This window comes from Callorhinchus milii, unplaced genomic scaffold (genome assembly GCF_018977255.1).
Source record: "Callorhinchus milii isolate IMCB2004 unplaced genomic scaffold, IMCB_Cmil_1.0 Scaffold1, whole genome shotgun sequence".
NCBI classification, from domain to species: domain Eukaryota; kingdom Metazoa; phylum Chordata; class Chondrichthyes; order Chimaeriformes; family Callorhinchidae; genus Callorhinchus; species Callorhinchus milii.
This window is the reverse complement of record NW_024704742.1, coordinates 126749534-126755533: the sequence shown is the minus strand read 5'-3', so window position 1 is coordinate 126755533 and position 6000 is coordinate 126749534. Positions and strand designations below refer to the sequence as shown.

The following is a 6000-nucleotide window of genomic DNA, read 5'->3' as shown; positions in this document are numbered from 1 at the left end:
CAATTCCAGACAGGGCGAAACCTTGGGCAAGTTTCCTTACTCCACACGCCTAATAATAATCCCTCCAAAAACCAAAAACAATAATAAATTGGTTATTTTCAATCTACGACTGTTTGTGGGACATTGCTGTGCGCAATTGGCTGCCGCGTTTGCCCACAAATATACAGTCAATTCACTTTACAGTGTGTTCTGTGAAGCGCTTTGGGACGTCCTCCTGACGTGAAAAGCGCTATATCAAATGCAAGGATTATTATTATTATTATTAAGCAGCAGCTGCTTGCTCTGCAGGCCAATCAGGTTGGATTCTAGGTGTTGGACATACGAACGTATGTTCACATATCTGGAGGGCATCTGACTTAGTGTGATGGGAGGACCTTTACAGGATAGCTTGTGACGTGATAGGTACCTTGATCTTCTTGAAGTCCAAGCCCAATACCATGTACCAGGCTTACTCAGCATCAGTTGCTCAATCCAAGTCCTCATGCGAGGGGCCTTGGCAAACAGATGTGCCCGCTGAGAAGCCGCCTCCGCCTCCAGGGTAGCGACAGGTCAGTGTAAGCCGGAGCCCTCCCTCCCTGTAGCTACTTCCTGTGTTTACCACAAATCCACTTCACTGCTTACCCTGGACTTTGCAGATAGGTCGGAGGAAGTTAAGACTGAATTCAATAATTTGGCAAATTGTACATTCTCTAAGATGCTTTTTAGATTAAATCAAGATACCCGAACAGTTTATTTACAAAGAAGTATATATTTTACGATTCACATAGTATGATGCACGTAAGGATACGGGCAGCACAGAACTGTGCATCCTTTGGAGCTCAGATCCATAAAGGAGGTTTGTTTGCACACAGGTCTTGTATGCCACAAGCTTGACCTGCACTGGGACCTTGCTGTCTTGCCTCCGAATCTACTGTTGGAGCCCTCATCTACCTTGATTTCTTAAACACACTTCTTTCGCCCACAAATATACAGTCAATTCACTTTACAGTGTGTTCTGTGAAGTGCTTTGGGACGTCCTCCCGACATGAAAAGCGCTATATCAAATGCAAGGATTATTATTATTATTATTATTTCTGGTCCCTAGTTCCACCATCCACAAGGTTTAACTAACATAGAACTGTGTGGCCCAGGTATCATGATTTAATCTAATTTAATCATCTTAGAGAATGTACAATTTGCCAAATTGTTGAATTCAGTCTTAACTTCAAATGTGGTTTTCTGTTCTTAAAAAAAAATTAAAAGAACTTACAAAAAATTGGCTTAAAAACTAAGACTGTATTTAAGAATTTGACAAATGCTACAAACTGAATAGATTAAACTAAATAGATCCAGGTGAATTTCTCCCCATATTAATTGAGTGGAAAGTTGCATTTGCATTCTATGTGTTATTACTGTCTGTTTGTCCACTTACAATTGTTTATTGTTGCTAGAGTCTGATCCTAATTTTTCTTTTTACAACAATGTGATATGCTTCATATTTCTTTATAAATTCTTAAACAATTACAAAACCACTATTTGATATTTTAGAAGTAAATTTTCTTTTGCAACTATAATTTATCAGCAGTTTTGCCTTCTGTACCAACTATTGGTCTAGTTTTGTTCTCAGCATTGTTTTTATATGGTACAATATTAACAATTGTAGTGCCAGAATTTAATTGATTTGATTGTAGTTTTTGATCAGTTAGAATTGTGTCCTGTAAATTGTGGAATAGTGCACAAATTGCATTCTGCTTGGGCTCCCAGTAGACTATGAAACGCTTTGGGGCGTTCTCCCACTATATAAATGTAAATTTGTATTGTATTCTTTCCAACGTTCAGCATTGGTGGACTGACTAAACTTAGCAGTTATTGAACAAATGTTTTTTCAGGTGTTTGCACACCTGATATAATGGGCAAACAGGTCCAACGATCAATTACTTTATTTGCTGAGTGCTAGCTTGTACCATGTTCCACCCACCTCGTCATTAACATTGCTTTGTGTACCTACCAGCCAATAGTTCAAACGCAGCCTTTCAACTACCTGAATATATATGTATATTATTCCTATTTCCATTTGAGAACATAGCTTACAAATTAAACCAACATTTGATGAAAATTTATTAGAATATGGACATACAGTACTTGATTGTTAGTGTTTGGTGGCAGTAACAGACGACATAGTTTGCATTATTAAGGTTTGGAGTTATTAAGCATTCTTCCTCTTCTTTGAACTACCACTGAGTAAGGTACAAGCTGCAAAATACAATTGGGATTGATGTGAAGGTAAGGAAATTATTTTTCTTTTTTTTTAATATTAAGCTGCCAGGTTGGTAGAGATGTTACTTTCAATATAATTGAAGACAACCATCAAAATACCTTGTGTTTTTCAAACAATCGTCAATGCCACACTGATTAATTGGTTTTGACATTTTTAAAAATAGCATCAAGTGCAAATTGTTATGGGGTTCTATTCAGTTGGTACATTGATTTCTTTCAATTTCCCTCATGTACCCTACCCATCCTGTGGAGTCCCATAGTGTCGTGGTTAGTGCGCTCTACTCGCAAACAAGAGGACTCAAGTTCGATTCCTGGGCAGAGCAAAATCTTAGGCATGTTTCCTTACTCCACACACCTGTTTACCTAGTAGTAAGTAAGAACCCGATCGTTAAGTGATTGGAGGTTCGCTTTCCAGAGTCCCTCCAAAAAAAAATCTTGGTCACTCAATCCACCACTGTTTGTGGAACTCTGCTGTGTGCAATTGGCTGCCATGTTTCACCCTCAAAGTATACAGTCAACTCTGCAATATATTCTGTGAAACGCTTTGAGGCATCTCAATGACGTGATAAGACGCAATATCAAATGCAAGTATTATTATATTAATAAAAGATGCCATCACAAAGTACCCCCTGCCTGGGAATCGAACCCAGGTCCTCTCGCTTGTGAGGCGAGTACTCTAACCACTAAACTACAGGATTCCAAACTTAGAAAGACGACATAGACTGCTGAACAACAACTTTTACTTATATGGTGTCCTTAAAGTAAAGTAGTACTTTATCTTTTGTTGCGTCTCCTCGTAAGACATGTGCAGGAAATACCGCTGACATTGTTTTGCAGTAAGCAGGACGTGAGATCAGCGGGATCTACCAAGAAATCTGCCTTTTCTTGTCTTTGTTTAAATCCAGTGTGTGTGGGGAGCGGGGGGAGTGGGGGTCTGCCCTTATAGACCCAGACAACCATGTCATAATGAGGTTGACTAAATTTTACTTTTGGTAAAGAAAGAATTTGCAAAGTTAGAAGCACAGTGGAGTCCCGTAGCGTAGTGGTTAGAGCGCTCGCCTTGCAAGCGAGGACCCGCGTTCAATTTCACTTGATTCCCGGGTAGGGCGAAACCTCAGGCAAATTTCCTTACTCCACACGCCTCTGTTTACCTAACAGTTAGTAGGAACCCGCTTGTTAATTGATTGTCGCATCGCTTTCCGGGAGTAATGACAACAAATTACACTNCCCCCCCCCCGGGAAGTGCAGGGGACCTGAAGCAGGCACCGGTGTCTGACGAAAGGAGGGAGCGGACAGGCTGATATGGGTTATGAGGTTGGAGAGGTAGAGGAGCAAAACCGTGGAGGGCCTTGAAGGGAAGAACGAGGGTTTTGTGCTCAATTCTTTGAGGAATGGGGAGCCAGTGAAGCCGGGCAAGAACGGGGGTGATAGGTTCCCGAAGCCTGGTGCGGGAGAGGGTTCTGAATAATCTAATAATCTAATAATCCCTACACACACACACACACACAAAAACTTAATCCACAACTGTTCGTGGGATACTGCTGTGTGCAATTGTCAACTTTATGTAGCGCCCTTCTTGCAGGTAACAACTTGGAGCAGTTAACCTTGACAGACTGCTGAAACCCTCATACACACCTTCATTATATTGAGGCTGGACTATGCAAACACACTGCTTGTCGGCCTCTCTAACTCCTCCCTCCATAGGCTGCAGCTCATCCAGAACTCTGCAGCCTGTGTCCTCTCCCACACCAGGCTCTGCAACCCATCACCCCCATCCTCCATTGGCTTCCTGTCACACAGAGAATACGGTTCAAGATGCTGGTCCTCACCTTCAAAGCCCTCCACGGCCTTGCTCTCTCCTACCTCTGTGACCTTCTAACCCTAACCCAACCTGCCCACTTTCTCTGCTCAGCGGGCTCCGGCCTGCTCCACGTCCCCAGTCTAGCCCGCCCCACCATTGGTGGGCGGTCCTTCTGACACTCTGCCCACACCCTCTGGAACTTGCAGTCCATCCACCTCGCCCCCTCGCCTCCTTAAAGACCTTTCTCAAGACCCTCCTCATCGACTGTGCATTCGGTCACCCTCATTCCACCCCCCCCTCCCCCCACCCGCTCTCCACCCTCCCCGATGCTGACCCCCAGCTCGGTTCTGAAACACTGATTGTCCAGCGCCTTGGGACATCCTTCCGAAGTGAAAGCCGCAAAACAAATGTAATTTTGTTGTTGTTGTAATCATACAGTATAAGTGAGGCTGAGATTCAAGATAAACTCAAGGAGCTTCAAATCATCAAATCAACTGCAACAACAACAACAACTTGTATTTATATAGCGCCCTCCACGCCGGACGGCGTCTCAGAGTGCTTTACAGTAACGGATCCTGGCGCCGAGCCAGGGGGAGGGGGAGGAAGGTGACCAAAGGCGCGGTTGGAAAGAAAGGTCTTCAGCAGAGACCTGAAAATAGGAAGGGAGGGAGTGAGATGAAGGGAGTGAGGAAGGCAGTTCCAGAGCCTCAGGGCATAGTGACTGAAGGCACGGCCGCGGAGGGTGGAGCGGAGGACTCGGGGAACGAGGAGGAGGCCAGACCCGGAGGAACGAAGCAACGGGTACTGTTTTGAGGAGAGAGGAGGTCAGAGAGGTCGGGGGGTGCAGAGGAGTGGAGAGATTTGAATACAAGGGTGAGGATCTTGAAGTCAATCCTCTCTGGGACAGGCAGCCAGTGCAGTCTGGCAAGGACTGGGGTGATCGGGGAGCGGAGTTTGGTGCGTGTGAGAATGCGGGCGGCAGAGTTTTATGGATGATAGTGGATGGGAGACCAGCGAGGAGGGCATTAGAATAATCCATCTGAGAGGTGACAAAGGCATGGACTAGGGTTTCAGCGGCTTTCAGAGAGGTATTTGCGGAGGGGGGCGATGCGTCGGAGGTGGAAGAAAGCGGTGCTGGTGAGGGACCGGATGTGGGGAGGAAGAATAATTGGGGGTTGAACCTGATGCCTAGATTGCGTACAGGTTCGGAGAGTTTTAGAGGAAGGTCAGGTAGGTGGAGGAGGTGAGACCCGTGAGATTTTAGATGTTGACGAGAGCCAAAGAGTATGGCTTCCGTCTTGCCAACGTTCAGCTGAAGGAAATTTGCGCTCATCCAGCCCCTGAGATCTGACAGGCAGGCTGACACCGTACATCGTAGGTGACCGGGTCAGAGCGGGAGGAGAAGCCATTTGTGCAGATGTACTGCTGGCGGTTTGTGAGGTAGGACTCGAACCAGGTGAGTGAGGTCCCACTGAGGTGGATGACGGAGGAAAGGCGGTGGAGGAGGATGGCATGATCGACTGTGTCGAACACGGCGGAGAGGTCCAGGAGGACAAGGAGGGAGAGGGAGCCCTGGTCACAGATAGAGAAGATGTCATTTATGACTTTCACAAGCGCAGTCTCAGTGTTGTGGGCAGAGCGGAAACTGGACTGGAGGGGTTCGAAGTGGGAGGAGAGGTGTGTGCAAAGTTGATTGGCAACTCCAGGTACTCAGGGACAAAGGAGATTTGTGCAGCCCCTGCAGGGTCTGAAAGGGGGATAATCCTGTCACTGCTTTTTAAGATTATTGACACTCAACCAATGTTAAAGGAGTGTATTGGGTTTTTTTGTGACTCGGTAAAATGCGCCACAATTAAGGGAACTAACAATGGCTGGACTCCAATCAGGCTTCTTTTATTTTTATTGTACAAGTCACAGGTCGTAAAGGCCAAAAGTTGCTCGTC

The 6000-nt window shown here is 45.4% G+C and overlaps 1 protein-coding gene across 2 annotated transcripts in view; it reads left to right on the top strand.

The window, feature by feature from the left end:
* Positions 1-1991: 1991 nt before the first annotated feature.
* Positions 1992-6000, top strand: part of LOC103177855 (phospholipid-transporting ATPase ID) — a 44273-nt gene continuing 40264 nt past the window's right edge. The window contains exon 1 of one of the 2 annotated variants that reach the window (XM_042335414.1): positions 1992-2262. The gene's annotated coding sequence lies outside the window, so the exon portion shown is untranslated. Of the gene's footprint in view, positions 2263-4909; positions 4931-6000 lie in introns of those variants that run through there. The other variant, XM_042335419.1, reaches the window with a different exon arrangement.